The sequence below is a fragment of the Sinocyclocheilus anshuiensis genome, unplaced genomic scaffold, assembly GCF_001515605.1.
Source record: "Sinocyclocheilus anshuiensis isolate Anshui unplaced genomic scaffold, SAMN03320099.WGS_v1.1 scaffold1985, whole genome shotgun sequence".
NCBI lineage: Eukaryota > Metazoa > Chordata > Actinopteri > Cypriniformes > Cyprinidae > Sinocyclocheilus > Sinocyclocheilus anshuiensis.
In genome coordinates, this window is record NW_015541030.1 from 84,159 (window position 1) to 92,583 (window position 8,425).

At 36.8% G+C, this 8,425-nt stretch overlaps 1 protein-coding gene and 1 pseudogene across 1 annotated transcript in view; one reads left to right on the top strand and one right to left on the bottom strand.

Annotated features, from left to right (window-relative positions):
* LOC107690503 (uncharacterized) overlaps positions 1-8,425 on the top strand; it is a 36,451-nt pseudogene that overhangs the window by 17,646 nt on the left and 10,380 nt on the right.
* LOC107690500 (uncharacterized) overlaps positions 1-8,425 on the bottom strand; it is a 300,658-nt gene that overhangs the window by 6,586 nt on the left and 285,647 nt on the right. The window lies entirely within an intron of this gene.

Consider the following 8,425-nt stretch of genomic DNA (forward strand, 5'->3'; position numbering starts at 1 on the left):
GTAAAACTAACGACATTATTAACTGTCTTGATATTTACTTTGAAAGCAGACGCTCGCGATTATGGTAAGGGCGTTACATTTCCGACACGTGCTTGTGGTGTTTGGCCAATCACAATGCACTGGGTCAGCTGGCCAATCAGAGCAGACTGCGCTTGTCAAAGGACAGGGCTTTGTTGAAAACGACGTGTTTGAGAGAGGCGGGGCATAGAGGACCTACAATAATGTACAGTATTTGAAAAATAATGTGTTTTTTGAACATTAAAGCATGTCAACATATTCTGTTACACCAAATACACAAAATAATGATCTTTAAAATAGCATCATACGACCCCTTTAAGCCCATATCCCTTGCTAACAATAAACTATGCTTCTAACCACAGGTCGAGAGCTGTAGTTCCAACCACGTACGTTTGCGACGCTGTTTGCAAATGTTCATTTGAACTATGGTTTTGGGAAACACCTAATCGTTGAACTATGTTGGTAACGACGGAACTTGCGACCATAGTTGTCTAACGATGCTTTTGGGAAACGCACCCCAGTTTAGACAAAGAGAAACCTGCAGTAATTCACAGAATTGTCCAGAAACAGTGAGAACTTGGGCTACTAATCTCACAATCTGATTACACTCGTAAAGTGTAACCCTTCCCAGCAGGCCTGGCGCCAGGACCAGGACGCTCGAAATACATTATTTGGATAACACTTAACTAACACTTTAATACACTTTACATTTAACTAACATTAATTAATGGAACCTTATTGTAAAGTGTTACAATTTTATTAGCATATATGTTTACAAAACACTGTTAGATTAAACAGAAAAGCAAGCAGATGTGCATGATTTGGCATGGCAGTCAATACAAATAATTAATAACCGTTTCCAACCTAAATTGTTTGGACCATCTCGGTTGCAGAATAACATCACTCTGTACTTCTGAAATTATTATCTTTATCTCGGTATATATAGTGTAGTAGTTAGCTATCTCTTTGTTTTATGTGGCCGCTTGTCAAGCATGAAAAACACAAGTTTTATTTAAATTCTGAATATACAGCATGCAAAGACCGCTCCCTTTAAATTTACTAAAAACGGTCACTCATTCATCACGATCTCACAAAGTTCAATTTTAACCAATGAATGTTGCTACACAATGTTTATACACAATGTTTAATGGGGGGTGTTAATACACATCATTCTCCTCTTAAACTCTCTCAATTGGGCGGGGTTTGCTGTGAAAACCTGGCAACCCTGCTGCAATTTAGCCTACTCTTTTCAGGGCTGCAACAAACGATGAATTGACTAATCATAATTTATTTAACCAATTAATCAGTAGGCTTTGTTCTATTATTCTGCTTGTACAATTAGTTAAAATATTGAGTTACACATATTCTAACTAAAAACAAGGTAATCATCTAAGCGTTTGAGCGAATGTCAAATGCAAAACAATTATATTATTATTGTACAAAAAGGCTGCAATTCCTTTTTTTTTCAATACAAATAAATATATTTGGCACACAAAACGAGATGTCAGACAAAGAGACTCTCATTAACCATTTAATTAACTGTATGAAGAAGAATTTATTGTATAAAGCACAATATAAACAAATGTGACAAAAGTGCCGATTGCAAAGCTGATGCACTACCGCTATAATCAGATGTTTTCTTAACTGCTGTTTTCTCACCATTGTCATTTACGTATTTACATATTAAACTAAACGCCGCTTTCAGCTGCGTCTGGTCCGGCTGCGCCATGTGTGTCTTCATCTCTTGAATGGCATCGAGAGCTGAATTACAGTCTTGTACTACAGCGCCACCCCCCATTATTGCAGGCCCTTACATGAGGTCATATGAGATCAAACGACTATTCGAAAAAAAAATATATTTTTATTGTCCATGTTGTTGATAATGTCGACTAATTGTTTCAGCCCTAACTCCTTTTCAGGTTTACTTTTTCGCAAAGTCATTGCACCACAAATAGTGATGAATCCATCACTGATTTTGGGGGGAAAAAATTCACTGGCAGGATTCTTACCCTTCATGCATCATTCATGAACTCTTAAGTTTACAGACGTTTATTTTAAACCTTAAACACAACACAGTGCAATGTATAATTCAAAATACAAGTAAAACCATTGGAATATATGGAAAATTCCTGCACATTAACAAAGTACATTGTGCCCCATTTGTAGAGTGAAAGACTGAAAGAAAATATACTGAAGTTTTGTGATCCACTTCATAATTAGATCATTTTCTGCCAGTAAGAACAGTAAAGCTTGTGACTACTGCAACATATTTGTGGTCACAGCTAGTGCGCTTTCAGTGAAGGGTGGTCAGATCCTGTCTGGGGAGGATTTACACACTAGACTGATATCTCACTTCTGTTGTGTCAAGCAGTCTGTTTTCAGATGTTATAATCGTACAGTGCTCAAAGAAAATGGTTCATGTTGTCATTTTGTTCTGCATTTGTTTGTGCAAACTGGCTGGTAAGTGATAAATGTGTGTTTTATATGTCTATATGAGAAATAGGATGGATATCCATTTGATATTATTTTATGATATACTGAAATTGAACAAGTATTTAAAATCTGGTTTGGATTCAGATCTAGCATCTCAGAATAACTTAAGAACAGTTAAGTGTTCTTCATTTCGCTTTTAAATAATTACAGGGTACTGATCCTCGTAAAGTAAACCAACATAAAGTCATTAACCCTCAATCTGTGACAAACTCTATTCTTCAGGTGTGTTTGGTGATGCAGATGAAGTGAAGTCAGTGTCAGTGCTGGAGGGAGATTCAGTCACTCTAAACTCTAATGTTACTGAAATGATGGATGAAGATCTGATTTTGTAGAGGTTTGGATATAATAAGACTTTAATAGCTGAAATCAATGTAATGGCCGGCAGCATCACTGTATATGATGATGTTCCTGATGGGAGATTCAGAAACAGACTGAAGGTGGATCATCAAACTGGATATCTGACCATCACAAACACCACAACTCAACATACTGGATGTTATAATCTACAGACCAATATTGTGAGGAGTTTCAATCTCACTGTCTATGGTGAGTTAATATTTTTTAATTGTAATTAAAGTATATCCTAGTTAATTTTTATTCTTGAAATTATAAATCTCAAGAGTCACAATTGACATCACAAACTCACCCTCAACACATTAAACTGTCAGAAACAGCTATTTATTAATACTACAATTTAATATGATTTTACTAATCTTTTTCAGCTCGCCTGCCTGTTCCTGTCATCAGCAGTAACTCTTCACAATGTTCATCATCATCATCATCATCATATTGTTCATTGGTGTGTTCAGTGGTGAATGTGGGTCATGTGACTCTCTCCTGGTACAAAGGAAACAGTTTATTGTCCAGCATCAGTGTGTCTGATCTCAGCATCAGTCTCTCTCTACCTCTGGAGGTGGAATATCAGGATAAAAACCGCTACAGCTGTGTGCTCAACAATCCCATCAGCAACCAGACTCAACATCTGGACATCAGTCAACTCTGTCACACATGTTCAGGTGAGATTAGCGTTTATTTGCTTATCTAAGTCTACTGGTCATGTGCTGAAAAGATTGGTCAATTTACCCTTACACAAAGAAATTCAGAGGGTGAAATACAGCCAGTCTCAGTGAGAAGTTTGGGGGATTCTTAAATGCACATTTGTAGAGTTGACCAATAGTTGTGCTTCAATACATTCAGCTACACTAAACAGCACACAGTGTGTTTGTATCTACTCAGCCACTTCTTTATACCTGAACTTGTCAATAAAAATGGCTGCATTAAGAAGAGCTGCTTGGAAAGAAGTTAGCTGTGAGACATAATTAAATGATATTAATCTACAGGCCAAAAACAGTTGATTAGCATTGATTCGTTACGTAGTCCACAACCCGGAATACATGTGGCTTTCACACACGCTTCACATTCAGTCCCACTTTCTCTGACTTTGCCTGGAAAATTTGACTATGCAAATGTGTATGTAAATGTGCATTAATGGTGGAGTAGATAAGAAGGCAGGCAAAGAGACAGATCTAAATGCAAGAGGTTAATATTTTTTAAACTCAAAGTCAAAACAAGAACCTAAAAACAAGGACTGTAGGGAACAGAAACACATCGACATTTGACAACTGAAAAAGCAAAAGGGGAAATGCAAATGAGGTACACCTGGGGGAGACAGTCACCTGATAAAACTACAAAGAACTACAAACGTGGCACTCGAGACAGGAAGTGACAAAAAGGCCTATAGCAAACATCAGAACCTGAATCAGAAGCATACAATAAACCGAGTATATCATGTCAACAAGTAAAGCAGCAAAAACTAAGCTGGATGTTCACTTATCATTAGATCAAACTGTCTATCATCTCTATCATTACAGGCTCTCTGTCTCTGAAAGTGTTGATATTTTTTTCTGCTGTTGCTGGATCTCTGTTGATTGTGGCTGCATTCGGGATATTTCTCACGTGCAGGAAATGTAGAAAAACTGATCAAAAAGGCAAGTTGTTTGGCTGTTATCTATAAAGTTACATTGTGCAACGCTCTTTACTCGTCTCGCTCAGAAAAAAAAACAGATTCTGCATTTCTCAAACTGCTTTAAAGCATACTGGAAATACACAGAAAGAAATGCAATTCTGCATAAATTCAATTATACAGTAACTCAGAAACACAGTCCTACATGTAAAAAGAAAATATGCAGAGCTCAGCTGGTGTTCACTTTAAAATGTCTAGAATAATGCTGTTTCACTGGTGGATGACATTTTACTTCCACTTTAATTTATTACATTTCATCATATTATAATAAAATGCAAATTACTTTAGCAATTGTCTTAGTATGGTTTATAAATTATGTGCAAAGAATGCCTTTAAAGTTTATTTTCTGTATGAAAGTTTAACTGAATTCATTTGTTAAAGCCATTAAAACCATGCATGGAGCATTAAACATGTTCATATTGCACAATTAATTAACCATTAAATATTTTAACTTTGACAGCCCTATAATAACAACACATATGTTGTGAAGAACCAGATCTAGTTAAGATTGAATTGTTGTTGTTGTTGTTTAATGCATCTATTATTATTTTCAAACAGTTCAGACTCCTGAAGAGATCACTTACATTGAGCCAACATTTAACAATAGAAATATGCATAACACGGTAAGATTTATTCCAAAGCTATGTTGTTCATCTCTGTATCAATTTAGCAGTCAGGCAAATTTGTGCTTGTACAGTATATGATAGATCGTGATTCAGAGAAAAAAAAGCAATAATGTCATCACTCATATCCCACAATACTCAAGACACTCATTCTACCGTAACTACAAATGAACAACAGATCAACAGATCCATTTAGGGAACACAAGTTCATATTTACACAGTGCATTTCCTGTGTCAGCTGATGATTTCACTGTTCAGATTTTTACTAAAGAACTTAATGAATTCACTCTCAGAAAAAAATTAATAAAAGTGCATAAAATTTATCTTAAGTGCAACAGCTTCTGACCTGGACAGCAGCCTTAAAAGGATAGTTCACCCAAAAGTGAAAATTACCCCATATATGACTTTCTTCTTTCAGACAAATACAACCAGAGTTATATTTAAAAATGTCCTGGCTCTTCCAAGCTTTTTAATGGAATGGCTGTTGAGATTTTGAAGTCCAATAAAGTGCATCCACCCACCATAAAAAGTGCTCCACACAGCTCCGGGGGGTTAATAAAGGCCTTCTGAAGCGAATTGTGTAGCAAATTACCTCAAAAGGGAATTATATTTATAAGTAATTACAACTGGTTGTAATTAATTATCAATATTTAAACCAGATTTTAGAATTAACTGTAGCAGAATCAGTATTACAATGATTTAATCTGTTCGTCCACCGACAGTATAATCATTCATCAATTCTAGGAAAAATTATTTTCCTGGCCAAGAAAGCATTAACTTAGCATGTAGCACGGTCAACATTCAGTGACTCCGAATTGGGAGCAGCACACAGAGACAATCAATTGTGAACATAAGGGATTTAATAAATGAAACTACAGCTAACATACTATGGAAGCATATGTGTAGCAAAATTCAATTTGCAATGTAATATGCAAAATGGCAATGCAATATTCAAAATGGCAATGTATTTCTGTATTTAAATTTACATTTTCCATTACCCACATGTGCAAAGTTTGGTGCAGAAGGAAAATGAAAATGAAATTATATTATTTACATTTGCCATTTCCAACAGTAGTCTTAATATGTAAAGTGCATACTGTTTTAACGCTTTATATGTTGCGAAATGAAAATGAAAATGTATAACCCAAATTGATTTGATATGTGTAACATGTCCAAGCAGAAATAGTAGCAAAATGATCATTTAAATGTTATTTGTCCTAAATGCATTTAGACTAACAGTTAGGACACTTACGATTGCATTTTCATCATGACGCCGTGGGATATTTGTAGCAAAACTCAGTGCGGCTTTGAAAATGCATTCCGAGCTGACCACGCCCACCCTCCGTCACTCATTGCTTCAAGGCGGGGCTTACTTTGCGTTGTCGTGGGTATTTTGATAATTGGCGGGAGGGAACATGGCGAAGTCTGTTCCACAGCTTCTCCGAGAAGCTGCCCAAGCACTGGAGCGGCAAACTGCAAATGTTGGCCCTTCAGAAAATCCATCGTCTGGTCTGAGCGCGACACCTCCGGATCGAAGTGGTGGGACACGGGGTAAGTTGGCAGATAAAGACCAAGGCAACAGTTTGGCCTAGGGTTGCCAACTTTCACTCGGGGTCTGGGGAGGTGGGTTGTTACTGACGATAACAGTCGTTGACCATCGTCAACTTTACTGCAAAAGGTTTCTTATTCTTTTAATACAGCTAAAGGTCGTGTTGTGATCGGTATTGGTCACGTGATACGAATTCGCACAATTTCTTAGGTCAAGAGTTCACCAAAAGTGAAGCGGCGAAATCGAATTCCTCGCCTGATCTCCCACATTCGCATGTGTTTAAATCCTGGTTAATACAGTTGGCAGCCCTTACATTGAATTACACAGTCAATTTATTAAAATACAAACTACTAAAATATAGTGTTCATAATGTATGACCATTTTATTGCAGCAGAAGTTTTAAGATTGTTTGCACCATATTCAAATTCACGGGGCCGTGTGCCGAAACGTCCCAACACCGCTGGACCTTCAGCAAAAAAATCTAAAAGTTTCCTACACCCATCGTTTTTTTTTGCCTGTCCAAGAGAAAGGAATGTGAGGTGCCAAGTCCATCAGTGAAAAACAAATTAGAGAGGGCAGGAATGGGAGAGAAGAGGATTACCATTCCAGGTAATTTTTTTTTCTCTACCCTCCAGATAAAAAGGGTTTGCTTAAATCATGCTTCCATTAATGTATTATCCACCTGAAATCATAATTTAACTTGCATTTTTATTTTATCTTTGCTTTAGACAAATACTGCACTCCTCAGGAGTTTTCAGACCATCTCTTTCAGCATTTCCCTATGTTGAAAGATTGTGGCGGTTTTCAGCTCTTGCGATCCAGAGGATCAACACGGTCCAAAAAATTAGAGACAATACCCTGTCCAGGTGATGGGTATTCCCCTGAGTACCTCTTAAGTGAGTCTGTCATGGTTGGGCAGGCTATGTATGTATATATATATATATATATATATATTTTTTTTTTTTTCAAGTCTTACGTTTTCACACTTTGTGTAAATCTTAGCTGGAAAGCCAGAATGAACTGAATCAGAATGAAATAGATAATATCAACAACCTGGCCATCAACTGGGACTTGCCAGCAGTCAGCAACAGCAACAGAAGGTGGTTGGCAGAAACCATTCTCCACCATGGGGTATGTATATCTTATCATATAAAGGTGAAAGTATTTGTTAATTGCAGTTGGGTATGTACTTGAACTTTTTCTAACTCTACATAAGCCTCTTTACATAACCATTAAGTTAGGACAAAAGCTTCAGTCTTTCATCATGGCTTGCACAGTGTTTATAATTTGTACTGTTTGTGGATCATTTCTAGGTTTTCATCATGGCTTGCATAGTGTTTATAATTTGTACTGTTTGTGGATCATTTCTAGGTTATTGGTCAACGTGAAAAACAGATCTCTCAGCTGCGGAGAGGACTCAAAGATACAGGTGTTTTGAGAATGATAAAAGAATGACCCAGGTTAACTGCAGTACTGTTTCCCAGATCTTCTGCACTGCTGATGGAACCAGAGGTAATTGGTCTATTCTACTTAGGAGAATAGACCGTATGGAAGCCATTGCACTAAATCAATCATTTAATTTTCTGTAATACATATAAAAAAAGTCTAATCATATAGCCCAGTTGGTGGGTTGTTTGTAATAAAACACTAGGTCAGAGGATGAATTGCATTGTTTCAACTCTATATTAAGGCTTGTATTCAGTGCTGCTATCTTTGTAT